The 18,238-nt window shown below is 41.7% G+C and overlaps 1 long non-coding RNA gene and 1 pseudogene across 2 annotated transcripts in view; one reads left to right on the top strand and one right to left on the bottom strand.

The window, feature by feature from the left end:
- Nucleotides 1–18,238, bottom strand: part of LOC118982343 (uncharacterized) — a 45,763-nt gene that overhangs the window by 13,774 nt on the left and 13,751 nt on the right. The window contains exon 4 of one of the 2 annotated variants that reach the window (XR_005065516.1): nt 17,502–17,716. The exons of the other annotated variant lie outside the window; for it this stretch is intronic. This is a non-coding gene — a long non-coding RNA (uncharacterized LOC118982343). Of the gene's footprint in view, nt 1–17,501; nt 17,717–18,238 lie in introns of those variants that run through there. 2 annotated transcript variants of the gene reach the window in all.
- On the top strand, nt 14,530–14,687 carry LOC118982742 (uncharacterized; annotated as a pseudogene).

Below are 18,238 nucleotides of genomic sequence, written 5' to 3'. Positions count from 1 at the left end.
CATAAAACTCCTGGAAGTAAACACAGCAGTAAGCTTTCCAACATTGCTCTTAGTAATATTTTTTTGATATGTCTCCTCAGTCAAGAGAAACAAAAGAAACAATAAACAAACAAGGCTGCATCAAACGCAAAAGTTTTTGGCCAGAAAAGGAAATCATCAACAAAACACAGAGATGGCCTATGAATTGGGAGAAGATATTTGCTAATGATACGCTCCATAAGAGGTTAATGTCCAAAATTTATAAAGAACTCATACAATTCAACATCAAAAAAACAAACAATCCAATTTATAAAATGAGCAGAAGACCTGAATAGACATTTTGCCAAAGAGGACATACAGGTGGCCAACAGACATATGAAAAGATGCTCAACATCACTAATCATCAGAGCAATGCAAATTAAAACCACAATGAGATATTCCCTCACACCTGTCACAACAGCTATCATCAATAAATCAACAAACAAAAAGTGCTGGTGAGGATGTGGAGAAAAGGGAACCCTCATGCACTGTTGGAGAGATATCAAATTGATGCAATCACTATGAAAACAGTATGGAGGTTCCTCAAAAAATCAAAAATAGAACTGCCAGGGACTTCCACCAAGATGGAGGCATAGGTGGAAACACTGTGCCTTCTCCCACAACCAAGTTTGGATACAACAAAAGTTTTGGAGAACTAAGACACACCCAGAAATCAGAAAACCGAATTATACAGAAGTCCGACAGCTACGAACCGTTCAACGGGGACGGTAAGAGAGGCAGAGCCAGCAACGGAGCAGGGTCAGGAAGGACAGACCTAGGAGCGCAGGCAGCCTGGACCTACTCGGGGTGCAGGGCAGACTGACCAAGGTCGCACATTCGCGCGCAGTGAGACAGACCACGCAGGCCCCAGGGGGTGAACCCAGTGGTGGAGGGCTGACAGCGGTGGCACACTCGAGTGCAGTGGAGCGGGGCGCGTGGCCCTGGTGATGGTGGTGGCTGCGGTGCTGGTGGGGGTCATGGAGGCGGGCGCCGAGGGAAGCCATTGTCCCTCTTTGACCCCGCCCCCACATACAACGTCACAACCCAGCGACTGAGTTGCCCTGCTCCAGTGAAAACCTAGGGCTCCGATCCTGCTACTTAACAGGCACGAACAGCCCAAAAGATGGTGCAAGAACTCAAAGTCCCAGAGCCAATAACTCTAAGCGACCAACAGATTGCCAGCCTCTCAGAAGCCCAATTTAAAACACTATTTATCAGGATGCTCACAGAATTGGTAGAGTACAGTCACAAATTAGAGGAACTTAGTCACAAATTAGAGGAACATATGAAGGCTAAACTAATTGAAATGAAGGGAGATGTCCAGGAAACCAATAGTGATGGAAAGGAAAATGGGACTCAAATCAAGGGAGTGGACCAGAAGGAAGAACGAAACATCCAACCAGAAAATAGTAAAGAAACAAGAATTCAAAAAAATGAGGAGAGGCTTAGGAACCTCCAGGACATCTTTAAACGTTCCAACATCCGGATTATAGGGGTACCAGAAGGGGGAAAGAAACAGCCACGAGTGGAAAACTTATTTGAACAAATAATAAAGGAGAACTTCCCCAGTCTGGCAAAGGAAATAGACTTCCAGGAAATCCAGGAAGCTCAGAGAGTCCCAAAGAAGTTGGACCCAAGAAGGAACACACCAAGGCACATCATAATTACATTAGCCAAGACTAAAATGAAGGAGAGAATCCTAGAAGCAGCGAGGGATAAGGGGACAGTCACCTACAAAGGAGTACCCATCAGACTGTCAGTGGATTTCTCAAAAGAGACATTCCAGGCAAGAAGGGGCTGGAAAGAAGTATTCCAAGTCATGAAATCCAAAGACCTACAGCCAAGATTGCTTTATCCAACAAAACTTTCATTTAGAATGGAAGGACAGATAAAGTGCTTCTCAGATAAGGTCAAGTTCAAGGAGTTCATCATCACCAAGCCCTTATTATATGAAATGCTAAAGGGACTTATCTAAGAAAGAGATGATGAAAAATATTAACAGTGAAAGGACAGCAAACACACAGTTATTAACAACCACACCTAAAACAAAAGCAAACCAAGAGGACAGCTAGATCAGGAGTGGAACCATAGAAATGAAGAACACATGGAGGGTTAGAAACAGGGGGGTGGGAGGAGGATAAGGGAGGAGAAGGCACAGAAAATAGCATAGATGGTAGGTGGAAAATAGATAGGGGGAGGGCGAGAATAGTGGGGGAAATATAGAATCTAAAGAAGTTGAGACACGTGGTTATAAACTAAGGGGGGAGAAGGGTGGGGGAGGGAGGGTGTGGGTGGAGGGGAATGAAGGGGGGACTAGAACAACTGTAATGGTATAATCAATAAACTATATTTAAAAAGAAAAAAAAAAGAACTGCCATATGAGAGAGCAATCCCACTTCTGGGTGTTAATCCAAAGAAATCCAAAATACTAATTTGAAAAGATCTAGCTATATGTATCTATATATCTATATCTATATCTATATCTATCTATATCTATAATATCTATCTATCTGTCTATCTATCTATCTATCTATCTATCTCTATGTTCAGTGCAGCATTATTTACAACAGCCACGATATGGAAGTAAAGCAACCTGAAGTGTCCATTGATAGATGATTGAATAAAGAAGATGTGGTACATACCTACAATGGAATATTACTCAGACATAAAAAGAATGAAATCTTGTTATTTGCAACAACATGAATGGACTTAAAGAGTATGCTAAGTGAAATAAGTCAGACAGAGAAAGACAAATATCATGTGATTTCACTTACATGTGGAATCTAAAAAACAAAATAACCAAACAAAAGAGAACAAGCTTATAGATACAGAGAACATTTTGGTGGTTGCCAGATGGAATGGGCATTGGGGGCCTGAATGAACATGGTAAAGGGATTAAGAAGTACAAATCAGCAGTTACAAAAGAGTTGTGGGGATGTAAAGGACAACATAAGGAATATAGTCAATGATACTATATTAACTATGTATGGTATTAGGGGGTACTAGATAATATAAGGAGATTACTTCTTAAGTTGTATAATTGTCCAACCACTATGCTATACACCTGAAACTAATATAATATTGAATGTCTGCTATGTTTGAAAAAATAAAATACACATGGGTTTTTATTAAATACCAAAAAAACTAATTGAACTTCACTCTGATAAACATAAAGACATTAGGTGGCCTATAACAATTAAATCCTAAAGTCTATCCTCAAATCAGGAAGGTAGATAAGACAAAAACATTTCTTTTCTCTTTTTTAAAGATTTTATTTATTTACTTTTAGAGAGAGGGGAAGGTAGGGAGAAAGAGAGGGAGAGAAACATCAGTGTGTGAGAGACACATCAATCGGTTGCCTCTTGCATGCCCCCATCTGGGGACCTGGCTGACAACCCAGGCATGTGACCTGACTGGGAAGCGAACCAGCAACCTTTTGGTTCTCAGGCCAGTGCTCAGTCCACTGAGCCACACTAGCCAGGGCCATTTTCAATATTTCGTATCCATCAGGGTAGTAATGATTAATCTTTTTATTAGAAAAATTTCTAAACATAGATAAGAACATGTTTTTCATTATGAATAAAAATAGCTTTGTTCTCATTACTATCAAAAAGTAACTTATATAGGAAAAAGTATATTTGGGGGCTGAAAAGACTGGTATTGACTTTAAGTGCCAGTCCTGACACATTTTTATGTCTAACTTTAAGCAAAACACTCAATCTCTGTAATTTTTTTTTCTGATCTGTAAAATGGGGATGATAGTTGTCTCCCTTATTTACATATGAGATAACAGTAAAAGTCCCTTGTAAACGAAACCAGGCTATCTTGTAATAGGTCCCCCAAGGCTTCTTTAAATCCATCACCTCAGATTATTCTCATCTAATTAGGGTAAGTGAGGGCACTGAATACTGACCTGATTTGAGAGAGGGATGGTGTAGGTTTGGGGGAAAGGCACTGAGGGGACAAGGCAGAGAAAGTGCCACTGTCTGATTACCCTAGCATCGAGGAGGTTTTAGCTGATCCAGCTGGCTGCAGTCCAGAAACAGAAGTGAGTTCAGCAGTGAACAAGGCAAGTCCTTGCCCTTGAGGACTTTAGCCTTCAGCTTTAAGCCAGGAATCTGAGTGTAAACCACTGAAAATCCTTCAAGAGGGGGTTATAATCACCAAAATGAGTGGTTCCCACAAAGCCCCATGCTGGTTGTGCAAGGTACTCTCTGCCTCCGGCTGAGAGAGAGAGCTCAGTACACTCAGTAGGGAGTGGGCTAGTATATGGCAGGGTAAGAACTTCAAGAAGATAGGAAGGGGCCAGATTGCTGGGGCCTCAGAGCCAGGCTTGATGACATTTATATTCCAAGCATTAGGAAACAGAAAACCACCATACATTGTTAAGCAAGAGTCCCGAGGTGAAAGTAAATGTTTACCAGGATGGGTTTTGCAAAGATGGGCAAGATGGAATGATGAAGAGACTTCAAAGAGAGAGAGAGCAAGAGGGAGACTTTTTTTACTCTTTTATTTATTTTGCATTTTTATTTATTATTTTTATTTTATTGTTCAAGTACAGTTGTCTGCAGTTATTTGTTTTTAATTATATTTGCTTATATATACATATATATATTGTTTATGCTATTACAGTTGTTCCCACTTTTCTCCGCCTCTTATAACCCATGAATTAGGATATGTGGTTCCACTTCCTACCAAAGGCAAGTTCTTCCCAGAATATTTGTTTTCCTTCTAAACACAGTTTATTTACCCTTCAAAACAAGAAGCTTACACAACTGTGAGGTGACTGTCATGGCCCCACAGGTGCCAAATCAGATGAGGTTTCTACTCAAGGCCCTTGGCCTTTACAACAGCTTGTCACACTCTACTTACCAAAGGTGTGTGGGACAGGAGGGGAGGCATTTTTAAAAAACATTTGAGCTGATGCAATATTAACCCACCAGTATGTCAGAGATGACCACTGAGGTTTAATTTGGCACTTTTTTCTTTTGTAATCGGCTTCCCTTTATTATCAACTCATCTTGCATACTTGGTCCAGCAGCAGCTGCCGGTTTGGCTATCCAGGCCAGGCTTTGGCTTGGCTCAGACTCAGAAGCACCTGGATTGCTTCCCTTTTGTCTCAGGTCCAAGTTGTTTATTTATCTTCCCTAGGCTAGCTGAGTCATTAAAAGACATGTATTGGTTTGCTTTTTCAACTTCTCTATTCCCTAGAATTTTGCTTTCTTATTTTATGCAGGATAGGATAGAGTATGCTGAGTATTTTATAGCAGAATTTGGGGTATGAGTGGGGGAGGAAGGCCTAATCTGAAACAAAGGGCATTATCCTTTTATTTTTTTTATCCCCTGCATTATCATATTCACAACCATATCACAAAATGCAACATTTATTGGTACAGAAGATAGGGAAGGTACTGACCTACATACACGTTATGATTCCTGCTTACAATCTGGAAAGGAAGGAAGGTGGGAGGGAGGGGGGAGAGAGAGAGAGAGAAACGTCGACTGGCCACCTCCTCTGTGCCCGACCAGTGGATCAAATCCACAGCCTTTTGGGGTACAAGATGATGTGCTAACCAACTGAGCCACTTAGCTAGGATGGAAATGAATGTTTATAATATCACTTTCATTTAGGTGAAGAAACATTAAAGCCTTTATTATCTTAAGAAATGAATTGATAATAATGTTCTTTTTAGACCCCTGTTTGGTTTTTAGAGAGCTTTGGGGCAACAGAATTTGCTCCTATCTATGGAGCGATGAGTGGTGCTTATGAGCCAGAGGGAACCCGCTCAAGTCACAAGGGGGTATTTTCTAAGTGGCCCAGGTGCTTGAGCCAGAAGTGGGGGCCATCACAGGGCAAGTTCAAAGCCCATTTCTGACAGGTCTCATAGAACCAGAAGATGAATACAGCAGGGACAGAGGATTCAAGTTAGCATTACCTAGATAAGTTGAAAATGTATAAACCTTAGAATCCAGGGAAAAAAAACAGAGAAGATCTCCACCATAGGCCTTAGTTGTTACATGTAAGAATGTCATAGCAGCACTGCCAGCAACAGCAAAAACCTGCAAACAGCCCATACAGCCAATGAGAGAATGAAGAAGAAAACAACAGAGTATTCGCAGTAGAATATTACACAGCTATCTGCCACAGCACAGACAATTGCCACAGACACCAGCAGTGCTATGTGGGAAAAGCAAATCAAAGAATACATACTGCATGATTTATTTTACACAAAGTTCAAAAACATGCAAAACCAGCATATGTTCAGGAATAGGTATTTTTAAGGTAATATATGAAGAAAAACAAAGGAATATCAATAAAAATTAGGCAGGGGCTGGGGTGGGGAGGGAGGTACAAGGGGCATTCAGGAATTTGGGTTTTACTTATATCTTAAGCTGCGTTATAAGTACTTGGGTGTGCATTTTTAAATATTTTGCTCATATGACCTATTTTTATATGCATTTAATATTTAATTAGATTTTGAAAAACTAGATAGGGGTGGAAGTTTCCTGCAAAAGACGTAATTACAAAGCCTTATCCTCATAATCCTGGAACTTGAAACTCGTTAACTCTCTCTTTGTTTAACAGCCAGACAAACAAAATGAAAAGGCCAAGCAGATGAAAGATATATTAATAGATGAAGAAAAGTGACCCAAGAACCTCAGGTTTCTCTGTCTTCTGGATCACATTTGCCTTTTACCATTTCTTCTTCTCCTTTCTGAAATCCTCACTGGAGGATATGTTCATTGATTTTTTTTAGAGAGAAAGAGAAACATTGATATGAGAGAGAAACATTGATTGATTGCCTCCCATATGCACCCTGACCAAGGATGGAACCCACAACCTAGGTAGATGTTCTGACTGGGGATCATACCCACAAACTTTTGGTATACGGGACAATGCTCCAACCAACTGACCCACTCAGCTAGCATCCATTTCTTCTTTTTAATATTTCATTTATTATTATAGTCAAAAGCAAATTTGCCCTGGCTGGTGTGGCTCAGAGGACTGACTGCTAGCCTCTGAACCGAAAAGTTGCCAGTTCGATTCCTGGTCAGGGCATGAGCCTGGGTTGTGGGCCAAATCCCCAGCTGGGAGTGTGCAAGAGGCAATTGATTGATGTATCTCTTACACATTGATGTTTCTCTCCCTCTTTTTCTCCCTCCCTTCCCCTCTCTCTAAAAATAAATAAATAAAATATTTAAAAAATACATTTCTTACAAAATAAATAAATAAATTAACAAACATTTTTTGAGAACAGATTAGATTGTCAGGATTGGACATAGGCTGAGCATAGTTTAGATCATAAGGAATGGACAGTGGAAAGCAAGACATACGTGGGTCCTGTCCTCATGAAGACAGAAAATTAAGCAATAAAGANTCCCTTCCCCTCTCTCTAAAAATAAATAAATAAAATATTTAAAAAATACATTTCTTACAAAATAAATAAATAAATTAACAAACATTTTTTGAGAACAGATTAGATTGTCAGGATTGGACATAGGCTGAGCATAGTTTAGATCATAAGGAATGGACAGTGGAAAGCAAGACGTATGTGGGTCCTGTCCTCATGAAGACAGAAAATTAAGCAATAAAGATAAAGGAGGTCAGGAAGTACACAGAAGTACAAGAAGCTGGGATAGCACAAACCATCACAGGCAACTGAGCCTTGGGAGATGTATTGCAGAGAGTAGTAAGGGCAGAGCTTATCATGTGCCAGGCCATGTGTTAAGCACTTTACCTATTCTATACACTATATGTGAGTCATTGAATGGTCACAACAACCTTAATGAGGTAAGAGCTGTCACTATCCCCATTTCACAGATCAGGAAACTAAGGCATGGAGGGGTTAAGTGACTAGCTCAAGGTCATACAGCCAGGAAGTGCTGAGCCAGGATTCAAACCCCGACACACTAGTGTGGTTAAGCACCATACTCTGCTGCCCCTCATGCTTCCCTGAGCAAATGACATTCTGGCTGAGACCTCAAAGATAAAGAACATCAAGCAGGAGTAGAGGAGGAAAATGAGAATTCTGAGCATGTATGTATGTGTCATTTGAAGGTGGTAAATACAAGTGCTAAAGTAAATATTTTACCACACGAAGTTTAAAAGATCTAGTTGAAAAGAGTGCTCTTTAATTTCTTTCTCTCTCTTTTTTTCCCCCTAGACCTTGGTCTAGAAGAGACTGTGGAGGGATGAGGTGCAGCCCGGTGTCAGGGAGGTGGCCTGGGCACTGTCAGTTTCCATGGGCAAGACACAGACTGTGGTGCCAGAGTTCTGAGGGTTTTTAAAGGCCCATGGCAACAACTGCCAGGGCTCCTGGGAAAGTCCCCAGGCATCCAGGATCCTACGGCCTTGGCAGTCCCTCTGCCCCTCTTGGCCTCATTTCCCAAACGGACCCAACATTAATCAAGCACGAGAACCTGAGGCACGACCTAGCAAACGGCTGGCAAACTAATTTTAAAATCCAATTTAAAGTTGTATATGTGTAAGTCCCCGTGTATTCCTCTAGAGGATTCTATCTTTCAAGTAGAAAATTTTTAAGTCAAATAAGGTAAACTGTATTTTGATTCCCATCGAGCCTCAGTGCAGGGCCCAAAGCCTCAGGTCAGTGCTAATCCTCTCTAAGTGCCCTTATAAGCAAGTCACAGCTTGGGAGTCAGGGCGACTCCACGGCCCAGAGAGAAAGGTCAGGGCTGCTGACATTTATTGTGTTAACACTGTTGATGTGTATTTGGCTTTGTCTGGCAGGAGAGAAAAAATAGAAGACACGAATTACAGTTGCTGGAGTTGGGGAGAGCGAGGCTTCCGGGATCTGCCACATGTTGTCCAGCTTCCTAAATCCTGGGCTCCCTCTAGCCTCCTACCAAAAAAAAAAAAAAAAAAAAAGGATTCAGAAGAAACAAGAGTGAGGAGACAGCAGAGTTCTGCGGCAGGGAATGGAGCAGAGAAAGCAAGACAGGGGACAGAATGTGGGGAGAAAGCGAACACAGACGCCAGCACTTCATAATACCTGCTTGTCTAACTCAGAGTCCTGTCTTTTTAGTGATTCTGTGTTTGCCAGGTCTTGGCCTCAGGCGCCAATGGCGAGATAAAGCGTCCTGTCCCAGAGCCAGCAGCAGAGCCTGTCCTGTGAGGATGACAGCATCTTGCTTCCCCTAACAAATGCCTTTTGCATTCAGCAACCCAGATTTATTTGTCCAGGCTTTTCTTCTTTCTGAGGCCTAAGCTGGGTAGATACATCTAGAAAATTTCTCCAGGTTTTTTTTTAAGGCACTTTCTAAATTTCATTGCCCCTGCCTCACACTTTTTGTCTCAAAAGAACAAACTTTAGGATAACCCAAAATGACTCTTGGCTACCTGAGGGGTCATCCTGCTGTGGCCTTGCCCCTGCACCCCCAGCCAGAGTCATCATCCATGCAGGTAAAAGTTTTGAGTGACTGGAAGAAGAGAGCAACACTGGACAGACATCCTGGAGAAGAGAGGAGGGGTGCTGGCTAGGATAGGTGGGTGGGAGTAGAAGGAAGCTCCTGACAGAAACACTTGATAATTTGGTTGTTGTGGTGGGATCCAGGGAGGCTCTTCAGGATATGACTCTCAGGAAAGAAGACACTTCTATTAGGAGGTGAGCAGGGCAACGAGACAAGTCATAGGAGGGCTTTTCCATGATGTTATAAATGTGACTCCCTGGGGCACGACCACCAGGGTCTGCAGCCAGGAAGTGGTCACACTTTCACTAGGCAGCTCACAGAATAATGGATACCAAGCCCTAAGCACATGCCAGAGCCTGGTATATGGTAAGTGGTCTTCAGATATGAGCCAGTATCATGATTGTTATTGAGCAGAAAACTGCCTCACAAAGTATTTAGCCATTGGCCCAGTGTTGTCTTCAAAAGCAACCTGGTCCACATCTGAGCCCCTTTGTTTTTGTTTCCATAATAAATGTCTCGGAGCCTTGCAGCATACCTGGCACTGCATGGTTTATAGACAAACCACCATGGTCACCTTCCATAGGCAATTCAAGTTATTAATGGCCCCTTTTAAACATTTTAAATACAGTACCAGTATTGAGTCTAATATTTCAGGTATTATGTGACCATCCAAGAATACAGTGGAAAAGAAGCCCTTCAATTCTCTCACCTGTTTATAAACAAGCCATTATGCCAGGCATGTGTGAAATGCTGGAGGTATGAAGATGAATAAAACATAGTGCCTGCTATTTGCAATAGCCCCAAATGGGAATACTATCATCATAGTTGATGGATCAATAAATTGTGGTCTATTAACGCAATGGAATATTATATGGTAATGGAAATGGATGATGACTGCATACAACAATACGAATAATTCTTACAAACATGATGTTGGTCAAAAAAGCCAGGTACAAAACAATATATACTATTTCTGGTCTATTTTTGAAAACTGTACAGAAACAGCTGAAACTAATCTATGCTGTTGAAAGACTGGATAGAGGTTCCCCTGGGGAGGGAGACAGAGAGAGTAAGAGAGCACAGGAGGGTTCTGGGTGCTATAATGATCGGTTTCTTTATTTTGTATTTTATTTTTTTAAAGATTTTATTCATTTATCTTTAGAGGGGAAGGGAAGGAGAGAGGGAGAGAAATATCAATGTATGGTTGCCTCTTGTGCGTCCCTTGCCAGAAACTGACCTGCAACCCAGACATGTGCCCCAACTGGGAACTGAATTGCGATCCTTTGGTTCACAGGCCCGCATTCAATCCACTGAGCTACCAGTCAAGGCTAATGTTTGGTTTCTTTAATCTGGGTGTTGATTGCATACATATGTTCAGTTTGTGGAAATTCTGTGAGCTGTACATTCACAATATGCGCATTCTTTTTGCTTGGATGTTATGTATCAGTAAAAATTTAAGGGGGGAAATATCATGCAGAGGATATCTCATCCTCCAAGCTAGTTGGAGGAAAGAGGTAAATTTAGTTTACCACGGTAAACATCATGATAAAGAAATATATAATGTGTGATACAGTGATATAGACAGAAGAAGGAGCAAATGACTGAGGTTCAGAAATGGAGCAGGGTTAGCAGGCCTCCTGGAGGGACCGTAGAGCGAAATAGGAGCTGAACCTCATCCTCTGAGGCTTAATACTTGGGAAAGAAGGTGAATACTATTTTAGATACATTTATAGAGAGAGGGCTGAGATGTTAAAGACACTCACCCCCAAGGGCCTCATTGATTCCCTGATGAGAGTGGAAGCGAAATGTGAGAAGTGAACATGGTGATAATTTAGAATAACTGGGAATAACTCTGGGAATGTTCCCAGAGTCAACCAGAGACAAATAAAAATAAATTGATGGGTTGTATGGAAAGAGCCCTGAGGAGGTATAAACCATAAACTTGAAGTGGGGCCATTCTCATTAATTGGATGGCCTTTTTCAGGATCATAAAAAGAAAATCCAGGTTGAAAATTTTACTTGGAAGATGTGGCAAAAGCAGAGAACCTGGCAGTAGTGAGCGAGCAGCTTCAAATATCAGCTCCAGGGTTCAGCCAGGAGCAGAGAACAATAGTCTGTGAACCCACCCCACCCTCAGTTTTCCTTTCATGGCTCTGACCACTACTCAGCCTCACTCCAGGTTCTTCTTTCTCTACTCAGAAGTGAAGGATTAGGTGATCTCTAGAGAGTCCCACCTTGTACCAGGCTTTTTTTTTTCCCTACACAATTTCCTTATGATCAGTTTTGAGTACCTAACCTGATCTGATGTATTCCATCTCCAATCCAGAATTCTCTATGAGTTCTCTGCCTTTATGTCTATTCAACATGATCAAATTCAGTATGTTCCTCAGCTCAACATGTTCAAAAATTAAATTCATTATTTTCTTCCCCACCTTCTTCTGGGCCTTGACCCTTTCCTTCCTGCTGAGCATTTCCTTGGGCAGCACTGCCATCCACTCAGCTGCCCAGAGTGGGTGCCTGGGCCTCCAGCCCTCCTCGCCTATTCAGGCATCAAGACTGTCAATTTCCCTTTTAATAACAACTCTCCTCTCTGGGGCAGTCTCTTCAGACTCACCTTTATTTTCTAAATCTGAGCCCCCTCCTTTGCAACAATTTTATGGCCAGTTGCCCTGATTCAACTGTTATACCTCCCTTCCAACCTCCAGGCCCTGGTGGTCTTCTAGAACTCAGATGATCCAGTCACAATGCTTTTATTAATGCAGCTAAAGCCAGGTGATACTGTGCCAGGAGATGCCATCATCTCGCATCTAAGGGACCTCCCTTTTCTCTCTTCTTTCTCCCTCATGTCCTTGTCTGCTTCTACCATATTTATTTTAAGAAAAGTCTTATATTCACATGGTATAAAAAAAGTAGACATTACAGAAAAGTGTCGAATAAAAAGCAAGTTATTGGACTTCCAGCCAAGATGGAGGTGTAAGCAGACACACTGTGCCTCCTCGCACAACCAAAATAAAGAAAACAACAATTTAGAAACAAAATAACAACCAGAACTGACAGAAACATTGAACTCTGTGGAAGTCTGACAACCAAGGAGTTAAAATAGACACATTCATCCAGACTAGTAGGAGGGGCAGAGTCAGGTGGCCGGGCAGAGTGGGGTCATGGCAAAAAAAAGTGGTGGCACCATGCACACAAGGCAGCAGCTGACAAACCCTGGGCACCAAGACAGCAGCCAGCAGACCCAGCAAGGTGGCGATTGTGAAATGGGACATGGTGTGCAAGGTGGCTGGTTGACTGGGTGGTCCCACATTTGCATGCAGATAAACCAGGCAAAACTGGGGAACGAGACAGACCACACAACCCAGGGTCCCAGTGCTGGGAATTAAAGCCTCAAAACACCAATTGAAAATACCTATGGGGGTTGAGGTGCCAGGAGAGACTCCTAGCCTCACAGGAGAGTTCGTTGGAGAGACCAACAGGGTCCTAGTATGACACAAGACCACCCACATGGGAATCAGCACCAGAAAGGCCCAGTTTGCTTGGGGGAAGGAGCGGAAGGAACTGAAATCTGACAGAGAGTAGAGCAGGGCCATTGTTCCTCTTTAGACCCTGCCCGACGTACAGCATCACAACGCAGTGACTTGGGTTGCCTCCCCCTGGTGAACACATAAGGCTCCTCCCATCATACATAACAGGTGCAACAAGACAAAAAAAAATGGCCCAAATGGAAGAACAGATCAAAACTCCAGAGCAAATACAACTAAGCAACAAAGAGGTAGCCAACCTACCAGATGCACAGTTCAAAGCACTGGTGATCAGGATGCTCACAGAATTGGTTGAATTTCGTCACAACTTAGATGAAAAAATGAAGGCTATCCTAAGTGAAATGAAGAAAAATGCACAGGGAACCAATAGTGATGGGAAGAAAACTGGGACTCAAATTAATGGAGTGGACCAGAAGGAAGAGAGAAACAACCAAACAAAAAGAATGGAGAAACAAGAATTCAAAAAAATGAGGAGAGGCTTAGGAACCTCCAGGACATCTTTAAACGCTCCAACATCCGAATTATAGGGTACCAGAAGGGGAAGCGAAATAGCAAGTGGAAAATTATTTGAACAAATAATAAAGGAGAACTTCCCCAGTCTGGCAAGGGAAATAGACTTCCAGGAAGTCCAGGAAGCTCAGAGAATCCCAAAGAAGGTGGACCCAAGAAGGAACACACCAAGGCACATCATAATTATACTAGCCGAGATTAAAATGAAGGAGAGAATCCTAGAAGCAGCAAGAGATAAGGGGATAGTCACCTACAAAGAAGTTCCCATCAGACTGCCAGCTGATTTCTCAAAAGAGACCTTACAGGCAAGAAGGGGCTGGAAAGAAGTATTCCAAGTCATGAAATCCAAAGACCTACAACCAAGATTACTCTATCCAGCAAAGCTTTCATTTAGAATGGAAGGGCAGATAGAGTGCTTCTCAAATAAGGTTAAATTCAAGGAGTTCATCATCACCAAGCCCTTATTATATGAAATGTTAAAGGGACTTATCTAAGAAAAAAAACATGTATAGTAAAATGACAACAAACTCACAGTTATTAACAACCACACCTAAAACAAAAACAAAAGCAAACTAAGCAAACAACTAGAACAGGAACAGAAACACAGAAATGGAGATCACATGGAGGGTTAGCAACAGGGGAGTGGGAGCAGAAGAAGGGAGAAAGGTACAGAGAATAAGTAGCATAGGTGGTAGGTAGAAACTAGACGGGGGAGGGCAAGCATAGTATGGGAAATGTAGAAGCTAAAGAACTTATGATCCATGGACATGAACTAACGGGGAAATATGGGTGGGAGGGGGTATGCAGCGTGGAGGGGAATGAAGGGGGGAAAATGGGATAACTGTAATAGCATAATCAATAAAATATATTAAAAACAAATAAATAAAATAAAAAGCAAGTTATCTTTTTCTCTCTCCAAACTCCAGTCCTACTTTCCAAAGTTACTACCAGTTCTTGCATACATATCCTGAAAAAAATGTCTGTGTATCTCTGTTTATCTATTTTTTCATTTTAAACAAGTAAGATCATTGCTTCTTGGCCTTTTGGCTAAGATCAAGTATAGTAATACAAATAAGATCATAGTGCTGTGCACATTAGTTTTTTGAAAAACAAAACACACTTAGGAGATCTTCCCATGTTCACATATATAGTTCTACCTCATGTTTTAGTAACTGCATACTTCTCCATTACACAGATGTATTTAACCTGCTGTCTGATACATGCCTAAGTGCTTTCCAATGTTTCAGTAAACACCGTGCCAATGATTTTGGCATAATTTTGCGGGAATATCCCTTGGGTAAATTCCTAGTGGTCGAATTGTTGAGTCAGTGAGAACAAGCATTCGAAATGTTGACATTGCCCTCTAGAAGGGCTGAATCTGATTACACGCCCAGGAATACTGTAGGAGGGTGCATATTTCCCATAAAGTGAACACTGGGCATTACTAAACTTTTGTTTTGAAATGAAATTTCATTGTTTAGTGATGCATTTCTTTAATTATGAGTTAATTCTTTAATTAATTGAAGACCTTTCATACATCTATTAGCTATTTCTTTTTTTTTTAAATCCCCACCTGAGGACATGCTTATTGATTTGAGAGAGAGGGGAAGGGAGGAAGAAAGAGAGGGAGAGAAACACTGATATGAAAAAGAAACAGCAATCGGTTGCCTCTCATACGCACCCCAATAAGGGCGAAACCTGCAACCCAGGCGTGCGCCCTGACTAGCAATTGAACTTGTGACCTTTGGATTATGGGACAGTGCTTCAACCAACTGAGCCACAACAGCCAGGGCTATTTCTTTTCTTGTAGTTTACTCATATCCTCTGCCTTTTTGGTGATTAGTTTATGAGTCTGGGTGTTTGAACCATTGTCTAGTATCCCAGGAAACTTACTACATTAAATAACTCGGTGAACTTTGGTGGCCCCTGAAAGTTCAAATAAGGAACTGCTCTTGGAGCTTCTGTTCACTGGTACTTGGCCCAACCAGCTGATCACACCCTACTTCTTGTGTGCCATCATCCCGAGAAAGAAACCACCACCCATCAGCAATCACCCTATTCTTTTTTTCTGTTAGCCCCTGGCCACCACTAATCTATCTCTGCAGATTTACCTATTTTGGACATTTCACACAAATAACATCATATAATATGTGATTCTTTGTGACTAACTTCTTTCACTTAGCTTAAAGTTTTCAAGGTTTGCCCATGTCATAGTATGATTTAGTATTTCATTTATTTTTATGGATAAATAATATTTCAGCATATGGATATACTACATTTGTTTATCCATTCATCCATCAATTGGGTCCCCAGTTGGGGGTGTGCAAGAGGCAATTGATGTTTTTCTCCCTCTCTTTCTTCCTCTCTTCCCCTCTCTCCAGAAATAAATAAACAAAATCTTTTTTAAAAAATTGTCTTTGGTGATTTTGGTTGCTTAGAGTGAATGAGTAAAAACGCAAGACTCAGGTATTCAACGCCTACTCTCCCTGCTCAAGTGATCTGACATGTGTCTGAGGGAATTTCAGGACGAAAACATGGCAGAAGGCCAAAGGGAAAGGTCAGAGCCTGGCGCTTTCACTGGTAGGAGCAGTAGGCCTGGCATGGGCAAGAGTCCAAGGAGAGGGTGAAATCTATGCACACCAGGCCATGCCAGCAAGGGCTACCCACAGGATAGATTGTGAGAGATGGTTGTCAAGGTCCCGCCAGAGTCCAGACACCATTAATGTAGTCCAACCTCCAGGTGAAATGCTGAATCCAAAGGGATGCCTAGGGCAGTATCTCTGAAATAGATTCTCTGGAATAGGGTACCTCAGAACATTGTAATTTAAGCTGGACTGTGGGCAGTATCCAGGGTATGTGTTGGTGGGCAGAGGAGGGGGGAGAGATTTATTTTTGACAGTTTATTTTGTGAAGTTTATATATTTTTAAAAATTAAAATTCAGTTTTCTCCCTGGGGATATATGATTTCAGAAGAACCAACACAATGTAACATGAGGTGGGTGTCCTCACAAAGGGGTCTGCAATGATGCTGGTATCTCAGAAGCAGGTCGTCTGGATTTGGGAGCTTCCCACACAACATGTGCCACAGAAATGCCTAATCTCCCTAGGGAGGCTGACTAGAATGAAACCTCTTCATCCACCACACTCCACATTCTAGAGGTAGCTCACTTCTGCTGTTGTTGTTGTTAATCTTTTTTGTTTTAACTTATGAAAATAATTCTTGCAAATTTTTACAATTTTAAATAACATAGGTGTAGATACAGAAAAAGTGTAAATCTTACCCACAGAGGTAGCCACTATGAAGTTTGGTACTGAGACTCCCAGAATTTATTCTATGGATCCAAATACATTATATACTTGTATGTTTGGACTTACATGTATACAATAATTTTTAAAAGTTTTTTATCCTCACCTAAGAATTTTTTAATTGCTTTCAGAAAGAGCAAAAAAGGAAGACAGAGCAAGGAATGGAGAGAGAGCAAGGAAGGGAGAGAGAGCAACACTGATGTAAGAGAGAAGCACCGATTGGTTGCCTCCCATATGAGCCTGGACTGGGCACTGAATCTGCAGCCTAGGTATGTGCCCTGACTGGGAACCAAACCTTTTAGTTATGGGATGAAGCTCCAACCAACTGAACCACACTGGCCAGGGCTGTATATAATAATTTTAACAAAAACCAAGATGATACTCTATATTCTTACACATGTTTTTTACATAGCAGACTATCATGGACCTATTTTCAATCTGTACAGATAGTTCTATCTCAGATTCTCTTTAATAGCTGCATAATATTCCATTGTAAATCAATTTAATTAATGTCTCAATTTTCCTATTAGTATCCATTTAAACTGTTTCTATATTTTTGCTACTATAACAATACTGCTATAAATACACATGACATATTTACACACAGAATGCTAATATTTCTTTAGAATGGATTGCTAGAGGTAGAACTGCAGAATACTAGGGAATGTGAATTTAAATTTATGAGAGATATTAGAAAGGATTCTTTGTGCATAAGTGGTACATGTTTCTAGGGAGAGATTCATAGCTTTCTTCGGATCTAAAATTTTAAAGGGCTATGAACCATTGAGTCACAGGGAGCTGGCATTTCCCTGTGGCGCTGGACCGTGGGTAGTGAGTTTGCAGGTCTTGAGCAATATTGAGCAGGTACTTGTCCAGCAAGGGCCACTTCTGTCCAGGTCTAGGACTACCTGCAATGAGAGTAGGTAGCGGCATTCACCAGTATGTCTTGCTCCTGGAGTAAAGGTGAAATGCCACTCAGAAACATAATCATGGCCACAAACACTTCCTGTGTTCCTGGATGGCGCTTGGGCTCAATTAAATCAGATATGTGTGATGTAGTGGTCAGCTGGTGTTCTTGGTTCTCAGGTTGGGAAGCCATTTCCACACTGCCTATGGCTTTGTCTACAGGCAGTGAGGACAGTGGCCAGCCTCAAATCTGCTTCACCACCTCTCCTCACCCATGTTGCCCTCACACCCGGTGTCCATAAACCTAACCAAGTAAGACTATTCCCTATCAGACCCAGAGACAACAGTCTGTGGTAGTCCACAGACAGGGGCCTTACACTCTGCAGGGCCATGGGCTTCATCATTCAAGACTTAGGGACTTACGGCTTCATTCCAATCCCCAAATAAAATGAAAATAAGGCTGCAGGGTACAGGCAATTTGGATCTTGACTTATGAACTTCAGCAATAACCCTGCAATGTTTCC

Source organism: Sturnira hondurensis, unplaced genomic scaffold, assembly GCF_014824575.4.
Source record: "Sturnira hondurensis isolate 20B ecotype Veracruz unplaced genomic scaffold, ASM1482457v3 Scaffold0002039, whole genome shotgun sequence".
Lineage (NCBI taxonomy): Eukaryota > Metazoa > Chordata > Mammalia > Chiroptera > Phyllostomidae > Sturnira > Sturnira hondurensis.
This window is presented reverse-complemented; position numbering and strand designations above follow the sequence as displayed.